Raw genomic sequence first — 11109 nt, forward strand, 5'->3', positions numbered from 1 at the left:
GGCACGTACTTGGAGGAAAGCGGATCCTTGACGTACAAGGCAAGGCATTGTACCGTAGTTAGGCAACTTGTATTCCGTCTAGGACTCTCCATGTAAACCCTAGATCCGTGCGCCTTTATAAGCCGGATCCTGGGAGCCCTAGAGGCACAACCATAATTCATTGTAACAACGCGAGAGCGCCCAGATAATTCCAGACAAGCAGCAGTAGGCCCTGTCATCGTGCAGGTGTTCCGAAGCTGGGTAACTCGCGTACCACCGTCCCGTGTGCACTCCGCCCTATGGCCCCTACTTCTTCTTCCCCTCGTGAGGATCCCTCCTCCGAGGCACCGTCGATTAGGCAACGACAGTGACGCCAACGCCGTGGGCGCCACATAGTGAGGTGTGGCGCCGGCATGGGGGAGGCACACGTTGACTTGTATTAAAAACATGAAAATTCTTGCCTTATTTAAACAGTTTTCAACACAACAATAGCAATTTCATACACATAGAACATACACATAGCACACATCATAGCTCACATCGTAGCACATAGATTCAAACAACACGTAGCAATAGAGACATGGTTCGAAATAACATAGGGTTCACAACACGATACTTATGAAGATAGAGTTCACAACAACACGTAGCAAATCCTAGTATCCTCCTCGACGTGCCGTCCTCACGGGCTGCTTCCGGACTGCCATCCTTTTCGTCCGCTGCCGTGGCTCTTGTTGCTGTTGCTCCTGCTCCTCCTGCTCCTGCTGCTCCTCCTCCTCTGAAGATAACGGCTCATCGTTCCTCATCCTCCTCAAAGATGATCTCCGCGGCGGCGCCTCATCATCCTCAATGACAACCTTCTTTCCTCGGTTGACATAATCGTCCGGAGTGTACCGGTTTGGAGCCTTGCCCCTTTGCTTCAACTGGTAAGCAGACTGTGTGGCTTGCTTCTTGCCTCGACTAATGCTTTGACTCAGAATGGTGTCGTCAGGAATCTTCACAAACATGAATGCATGAGATTAGAAAAGTTGAAATTAGTAAGCACATGTTTGACAGCAACAAAATAGTCCAAACCTCCGCCTCTTCAGAAGAGGATGTAGCAATTTCACCGTCGCGACAACCTAGCAAGTTGGCTAACCGCCGCATCTTTCGTGCAGTGTTCTGCGTCATGGAAGTCATGGTTACAAAGCCAGGGGTCATCTCGCCGGCCCTCAAGTGGAAGGTCTGCGTCTCCGGCCTCCACCGGTCGACAAGGGCGGTGAGTGCCGCGGCGTTCATGTTCGCCCCCCCACGGCTTACAAGCGATATGAACGGGAGAAGACCGGTAGGCTGGATGAACTCCGTGTACCTCTCGTCATACGCCATATCTACTGTGCCATGGTAACGAATCTTCAAAGGGTTAAGATCCGTTCTTTTCTCCGTCATATGAAAAGCCCGGTGATCCTTGTCATACTCAATATCTAAGAGATACACCATCCTACATGTCTACGTAAAACACCATATTATGAGCCATTCCTAACAAATATGAGTTATTCCATCGCAAATACTAGGCATATGTAACAAATTTGAATGCATTTCCTAAGCAAAAAATTAGTCATTTCAACATACATAGCCATTTTAACACATGCATACATACATACATACATACATACATACATACATACATACATACATACATACATACATACATACATACATACATACATACATACATACATACATACATACATACATACATATACATACATACATACATACATACATACATACATACATACATACATACATACATACATACATACATACATATACATACATACATACATACATACATACATACATACATACATACATACATACATACATACATACATACATACATACATACATACATACATACATACATACATACATACATATCATACATACATACATACATACATACATACATACATACATACATACATACATACATACATACATACATACATACATACATACATACATACATACATACATACATACATACATACATACATACATACATACATACATACATACATACATACATACATACATACATACATACATACATACATACATACATACATACATACATACATACATACATACATACATACATACATACATACATACATACATACATACATACATACATACATACATACATACATACATACATACATACATACATACATACATACATACATACATACATACATACATACATACATACATACATACATACATACATACATACATACATACATACATACATACATACATACATACATACATACATACATACATACATACATACATACATACATACATACATACATACATACATACATACATACATACATACATACATACATACATACATACATACATACATACATACATACATACATACATACATACATACATACATACATACATACATACATACATACATACATACATACATACATACATACATACATACATACATACATACATACATACATACATACATACATACATACATACATACATACATACATACATACATACATACATACATACATACATACATACATACATACATACATACATACATACATACATACATACATACATACATACATACATACATACATACATACATACATACATACATACATACATACATACATACATACATACATACATACATACATACATACATACATACATACATACATACATACATACATACATACATACATACATACATACATACATACATACATACATACATACATACATACATACATACATACATACATACATACATACATACATACATACATACATACATACATACATACATACATACATACATACATACATACATACATACATACATACATACATACATACATACATACATACATACATACATACATACATACATACATACATACATACATACATACATACATACATACTACATACATACATACATACATACATACATACATACATACATACATACATACATACATACATACATACATACATACATACATACATACATACATACATACATACATACATACATACATACATACATACATAACATCTATGGTTCCAACAAATCTATGGTTCAAACACATGCATACAATGAGGCTATCAATTTCAACACATACTCATCAATATAGATTCCAACAACCAACATTTCCAATCTAGGTTCCATGTCTAAATCGAATTAAATCGGAGCAAATCTTGGATGAATCGAAGGGCCACGAAGGGGAATACCTTGAGGATTGTATGGGGATGGATTTGGCCGGCCAGATCTGTCCAATCCGTGGAGGATTTGGTGGGGGCGGAGGAGAGGCGGCCGGCGGCGGCAGTTGGAGGCGAAGCAGAGAGGAGAGAAAGAAAAGAAGAAGGTGTGGTCGGGCTGGGGCGGGCGCGGGCGCCACACATAAGTGGATGTGTGGCGCCCTTCCGAGCGGCGCCACAGTTTCACAGTGTGCCGCTGATGGGAGCGGCGCCACACATCCTGCCACGTCGGATCGGCGCACAGCTCAGTGTCGAGGATGCCACATCGGCTGGGACAGTGGCGCCGCCGGCATGGGCACCACACAGTGAGGTGCGGCGCCGATGTGGGGGGCGCCACACAAAAGGGTTAGATGGGTGAAATAGTTTGGCCGAAGGGTCAGTCTGTGCTATAGATGCAACAAAGAGTTATTTTTGTGTAAATTGCCTCTACAACATCCCCATCCGACCCATCCGCATAATAATAACCGTCGATTTCTGGTTCGAAGGGTAAAAAAGATTTCGCATTGGATTCCCATTTTCAAAAAAAAATCCAGACCGTCCCGATTTACGTCGTGCGACCCCCAACTTCCCGGGTTGGAGGGGATGTGCGAGGCCGGCCTCCATCCGTTTTTGATAAGGGGTTGCCCGATCTTCTCAGTAAGCGACGGGTGGTGATGAACACGCGATGGTAGCAGCGGATGGACTCGATGATATGAGGAGGACAACTTGTATGACGCCGACGAAGTCTCTCGATTGATTCCTGATGCCAATGCAACAGCTCTCAATCCTGCAAGATATTCGCAACTCCAACACTTGCGCACGTAGCCGCCGACCACGAAGCGGTAGATTGCAATCTTCTAATCCCCAATGGAACAACAGATCACACAAACTTTCAGTAGCAATAAAACTCCAGATCACAACGAATTGGAGAGTGGGATTCAATAGTTTTGCATAGCAAACAACTAAGAACTAGGGTTTATCTTAAACGTGGTCTAAAGCAGCCAGGGGCGTCCTGGGCACTTATATAGGCGTCCGGGACGACTTCTGGTCGAAAAGATACAAGAATAACCGACCCAGAATAGATCTGGTCGAGACAGACTCGGACACGGCCGGTCTGGGGGACCGGTCGGCCGGGCCTGGGACCGGGCTGGCCGGTTCAAAACGGGCCAGGGACCGGGTGGCAACCGGGCGCGGGAATTGCTCTGCAGTAACCCGCCCGGTTGGCATCAGCGTGGAGCCCGGTTGGCACCGGGGCGGATCCGGCGGACCGCCCGGTTGGACCGGGCCAGGGACCGGGCGCGCCGGCGTGGGGGCCGGTCTGACCGGGTGCTGGGCCGGCCTGGACTTCGTCTTCTCCTCTCGTGCATGCCTCCCGCTCCTCCTTCGCGCGACCATGAGATAGCTTCATGTCCAACTCCATGTCCAGCTTCACGTCCATCTTCACGTCCAGCTGCTCCTCTCCTCCTCATGCGATGCTTGTCTCCTCTTCATACCTGATTATACATAAGTAACAGGACTTAGGCAGTATAAAGTTCTCATCAACCAAAGTATCGTTTAGGAACAAGTTCACCTGTTGTTTATGTAGCTTCGCACGAGCCCTTGTAATAGGTCCAATCCGAACTTCATTGGACTTGAGCTTCACAGCAGGTTCATCTTCATTTGGTAATGACGGAGGTAGTAGTGTGGTAGGGATGTCCTCATCAGTTTTCCCCCCTTAGCACCAAGGAAGTTTCAGCTATTCCCTTCTCTTGTTCCTCCCGCCAACCGTCGCCGCCGAGCGCCACCGCAGATCCCGGCCTTCCCCGCCCTTCCCCTCTGATTCTGACCGGTAGAAGCACACGCACGTGCCCGCCACATCCGCTCCGCCCGCCGGCGTGCGCGAATCAGGCTCCAATCAGCCGGAATCGACGCCGGCGCGCACGCCTCGCCATCGGCCGGTAAGCCTTTTTCCCAAGCTCGTCGCAGCCCCGGATTTGCCGCCGTAGCTCTGATGGTTTGCCACGGTTATTGCGCCTTCCAGATGGACACGTGCGCGTTGTTTTTGTTGGAGGATTTGTCCTCCTCCGATGACTCGGACTTGGAGGAGCTGCTCGACGACTAGTTGGAGCAGATGGCGGTGATACTCACGGTGGCGGCGGTCACGGACGTGCGACCGAAGAAGCGGAAAGGCTCAACCATGGGACGGTTGTGCATCCCGCGGAACCGCGCCCTCGGCCACACCTTGCTCATGCGCGATTATTTCGCCGAGGTACCGACATATCCGCCCCATCTTTTTCACCACCGGTACCAAATGCGGCAATCTTTGTTCAACAACATCGCCGCAATGTGCGAGGACAATACGCGCTACTTCAAGCGCAAAAGGAATGCCGCCGGGCTCTTGGGATTTAGCGCGCACCAGAAAATATCCGTCGTCATGCGCATCTTTGCATATGGCATTCTGGCGGACTATGCCGATGAGTACCTTCGCATAGGTGAGGATACGACGTTGGAGTCTGTTCGATGTTTTTGCAAGGTTATGATGCGTGTGTATGGGCCGATATATCTTCGAGCTCCCAATAACGAAGATACCGCAAGATTAATGGCGGAGAACGAACAACGGGGGTGGCCGAGTATGCTAGGCAGCATAGATTGTATGCATTGGACATGGAAAAATTGTTCAAAAGCTTGGCAAGGCTTGTATTGTGGCCGGAGCGGCGACCCAACAATCGTTCTTGAGGCCGTTGCATCGTAGGATCTTTGGATTTGGCACAGTTTTTTTTTTGGTTTGCCTGGTCCGCTCAATGATATCAATGTATTGCATCGATCCCATCTTCTTGCCCGGCTTACTAAAGGTGATGCCCCGGCTTGCAACTACATTGTCAACGGGAGGGAGTACACAATAGGGTATTACCTTGCTGACGGTATATACCCGAATTGGGCCACATTTGTGAAACCCATCCGAGAGCCAGGGAATAGAGCTGAAGCTAAGTTTGCAAAAGCACAAGAGGCGGCTCGAAAAGATATAGAACGAGCTTTCGGTGTTTTGCAAGCTAGATTTGCAATAGTCCGAGGACCAGCCCGATTTTGAGATATGGGCACACTCAAAGACATCATGACCACCTGTGTCATTATGCGCAACAGGATCATTGAGGATGAGGGGGTTTGAACTTGTCCTTTTTTCTTTGATAATGTTGGGGCACCCATGTCAAATCTGCAAGAAATCCAGATACTGTGCAAGCTTTCCTTAAAACATACCATCTAATTGTGAATGACAAGGATGCAAAACAGCTCCAGGAAGATCTTGTTCACCACCATTTGCAAAGGCATGTCAACTAGGATTTATTTGTGTTTCCAGCCATTTGTTGTTTGCTTCATTTGTTGTTGTACCATTTGATTCATATTGTTAGAAAATATTTGTTCCAATTCGTATTGTTTGTAATGTATGATAGTAAACATTTGTGTAATAACTCGGATTATTATTGTATTTATCGTATCAATTTGTGTAATAATTCAGATTGTGCTATTTTCCAAAACCCTTTGCATCCGGTATTGGTTGCGGGCCGAAAAAGGGATGCGCAGTCCAGACGCGGCAAACGCGGCCGCATAACAGCATATTTTTTCGGCCTCCAAAACGCGTTTGGGGTGGCCTCGATAGGCGGATTTGGGGTTTCGGGAGCATCTCTAGCAGATCCCCATACTGGCCTGCAAACACCACTTCGGGCCGATATGGACGCTTCGGCCTTTTTGGGCTAGACGAGACCCCGCATCGGCGGCCTGGCCTGGAAAATAGATCCAGGCCGCATCCCAAAATCAGAAATGCCCCCATATATGACGATCGGCGAGGCGGATGGGGGCCAAACCCCATCCGCTCCCTGCCTCTCCGCCTCCCGCCAACGTCAAATCGACGCGCCGCCGACGAGCAATCGAGCGTAGATCGAGCACCCTGAGCTCCCTCCGGTGAAGATGGTGGCGGGGAACGGCCGAGCGGGGGCAGTCAGATTAGCCACGGCGGGAGCTCCGCCGGTGAGAAGGAGAAGACAGAGGTGGAGAAGCTACGCTTCGACGCGGCGTGCATCCGCGGTAGCTACCACTACCGCAACTACGGCGTCGTGGCGCCGCCGGCCTTCACCAAGCGTGAGTCGGAGCGCTACCGCCGTGGCCGCGCCTCCTCCCCTTCCGCGGCGTCGTCATCGTCGGGATCGAGCTCCCGCCAGCGCTCGTCGATGGCATTGGCAGTAAAGATGGAGGTCGATGCGCAGATGGAGCCGCCGCGCTTCCTGCATTTCACCCCCGGCGACTACCTCGATGACGAGCAGCTGAAGCTCATCCTCCCGCAGCTCGGCATGAACGTGGGGCTCACGTCGGGCGACTTCGTCGAGGAGCGCAACCTCACCACGGTGGTCGGCCTCGTCGAGTGCTTGAGCCAGCAGGACACGGACAAGGCCGTCGAGTGGAAACACATCGCCGATGATCAGGGGCCATCTTCATCGACCTCGTCAGCGACGAGGAGTGAGGAGGCTGCTCCGACGCGCCGCCGCCACGGACAGGGCTCCGGTGAGTATCCCGGAGCCGATTTTGCTGTAATGTGCTCCCGTGGAGGTGGATATCAACTCGGATTTAGGAAATTCGAGTTCCTTTTGATGCAATGTAGATGAATTTAGGGTCAATGTAGCATGAACTGTCCGAACGAATTGAACTTCAGTATTGGGCGCATTTTTTTTTTAATTTGCAGTTTCATATGCTGTATCTGAACTGCGTTGGTGTTTTTCGAACCCCAAATCCGTGTTTGGTGACCTGGATACGCGGATTTGGGGTTTGGGGTTTGTCGTATCTTGTAGAGATGCTCTAAGATCATCTCCAGTCGCGCGTACTCCAAAGCGTCCTCAAAGGGATTTGGGGCGCACCCGATAAAAAAACGTTCCCAGCCGCGCGCCCCAAAGCCTCCTTTTGTTCGGTGCGGCCCAATACGGTGTCCGGCGCCCCGAGCCCATCCCCGCTACACAGGGGATGCTCCGGGCACACCGGACACAATGAAAATCGAGGCGGGCTCCCACCCGTCGACGACTATTTCCATAACCATTGGTTCGCGTCTTTTATTTCTCGTCGCGCCTTCCCTCCCGCGCCTCCCACCCCTCCGTCGCCGCTGGATTTTCCGGCCGTTTCGACGGCTGATCTCTTCTGAGTCGGCACCGTCATCGTGGCTGGCTCTCTCGCCGGCCTTTTCGCCTCCGCCGATTCGCCAGCGCGTCCCAGAATGCGGCGTCAAATCAGCCCCACCTCCGCACACATAAGGTGTTCGACGACTTGTCAGGTAGGCACGATAGGTTGCTGCTCATTCCCTCGTCTACCGCAGCAGAATTTTAACCATTAATTTTGCTTCATACATGGATAGAGACGACGAGATGCTTGTCCGACTGCTGGAGGACGAGAAAGCCTTCGACGACAACATCCGGGAGCATTTGCTGATCATCGCGTCCCTCCATAACATGATTGACGCTGAGGCGGAGAAGCGGAAGAGGCCGTGCCGCGAAGGATCAAAGCCGGGGTGAAAGAAGTCGAAACCCCGGTAGAGGATGGAGGGGCATACCAGGCTGCACAACGACTACTTTACAGATGAGGCAACACATGCCGACAATTTTTGGCGCCGGTATATGATGAGCAAGGGTTTGTTCATGAATATCCTCCATGGCGTTCGAGAGTTCGACAACTACTTCAAGCTGAAGCATGACGCTGTAGGGATTGTCGGGTTCTCGTCGATTCACAAGTGCACCGCCGCCATGAGAATGCTTGCATACGGAGCACCTGCTGATACACCGGATGACTACCTTCGCATGAGTGAGTCTACTGCCATTGAGTGCATGTACAAGTTTTGCCGAGCTACGGTGGGAAAGTTTGGCAAATACTACTTGAGAGGGCCAACTGAAGAAGAGACTGCAAGGATCATGGCACAAAATTCTACCAGAGGATTCTCTGGAATGCTTGGAAGCATCGATTGCATGCACTGATCAGGGAAGAACTACCCATTTGCCTGGCAAGGTATATACAAAGGGCGTCATGGATATTGTAGTGTGGTGCTTGAAGTTGTGGCAGATTATGACATGTGGATTTGGCATTCTTTCTTTGGCATGGCGGGATCACACAATGACATCAACGTGTTGCAACAGTCTCCGGTGTTCAGTAAACTAGTGTAAGGTCATGCTCCACCATGCAACTATGAGATCAATGGCCACCAATCACTACAAGAAAAGTTCTGATAGACAACGTCTCAAAATCGTCCGCTAAGGGGTATTTTTCGTCGCCTATGGGCCTAACCCGACGATATGGGTTCTGTTGTGGAAACTGCGTCAGGCAAAGTCCTACGACGATTTTTTCGGTCCGTCGCGCTTGGGCGCCCTTCCGCCACGGAAAATCGGACCGTTGCCCAAGTGTTTCCGGGAGCCCGTTGACTGCCGACGTCATGCAAGCCGACACGTGGCGGACGCCGTTAGTCGGCGGTTAACGGCGTTAACCGGCTGAAACCCCGTGGTAGATGGTAGGCCCACACGAGGCCCGCCACGTCTTAAGCGGGCCGGCCCATTAAGTTTGCGGGCCGGGCCAGTCGACTTAGTTTGACCGGTCAACTATATAGCCGGGCTGGTCCATTAGTTACGTGGGCTGGGCCTAACCTCTAAGGTTGATTGGTCAAAACTTTAATGGGCCGGCCCACTAAGCATGTGGGCGGGCCGAATGCACTCGTTTGACCGGTCAACGAGCAAAAGGGCCGGCCCACAAGACATGTGGGACCCACTTTCTCGTTATCGGGCCGGCCCATTTACAAAGTGGGGTCCACATTAAAGCAACTGGGCCGGCCCAAGAAGTTAGTGGGCCGGCCCAATTAGCATGTGGGTTCCACTATCCTGCTATCGGGCCGGCCCATTTAGTACGTGGGGTCCACATTTGATTGGCCCAACAAGCCAGTGGGCCGGGCCAAAAGCACCGGTGGGTCCCACTTTCCTGTTTAAGGGCCAGCCCATTTAGTACGTGGGGTCCACCATATAGTAAGTGGGCCGGCCCAACAAGATAGTGGGCCGGGCCAAAAACACAGGTGGGTCCCACTTTCCTGTTAAAGGGCCGGCCCATTTAGCATGTGGGGTCCACCATAGAGCGAGTGGGCCGGGCCAACAAGATAGTGGGCCGGGCCAAAAACTCTGGTGGGTCCCACATCCCTGCTAAAGGGCCGGCCCATTTAGTATGTGGGGTCCACCATATAGCAAGTGGGCCGGCCCAACAAGATATTGGGCGGGCCAAACGCTGGTGGGGCCCACTTTCCGGTTAAAGGGCCGGCCCATTTAGTATGTGGGGTCCACCGTATAGCAAGTGGGCAGGCCCAACACGCTAGTAGGCCGGGCCAAAAACACAGGTGGGTCCCACTTTCCTGTAAAAGGGCCGGCCCATTTAGTACGTGGGGTCCACCATAGAGCAAGTGGGCCGGCCCAACAAGCTAGTGGGCCGGGCTAAAAACAGAGGTGGGGCCCACTTTCGTCTTAAAGGGCCGGCCCGTTTAGTATGTGGGGACCACCACAAAAGCAATTGGGCTGGCCCAACTAGTTAGTGGGCCGGCCCAGTAGTGGGTGGGGTCCACCTTAAAGCAAGTGGGCCGGCCCAATAAAAGTGTGGGGTCCACGGTTAATTAAGTGGCTGGCCCAATAAGTAAGTGGGCCAGCCCGTTTAGTTGCTGTTTATATGCCGGCGTAAAAGGCGCTTTAGGATTTTGCGGGCCGGCACGTATGTGATTTCGCTTAATTGGGCCGTTTAAGGGATGGGAATTCGTGATTTAGATACGAGAATATTTACGCAGCATTGATT

Source organism: Lolium rigidum, chromosome 6, assembly GCF_022539505.1.
Source record: "Lolium rigidum isolate FL_2022 chromosome 6, APGP_CSIRO_Lrig_0.1, whole genome shotgun sequence".
In the NCBI taxonomy this organism is placed as follows: Eukaryota; Viridiplantae; Streptophyta; class Magnoliopsida; order Poales; family Poaceae; genus Lolium; species Lolium rigidum.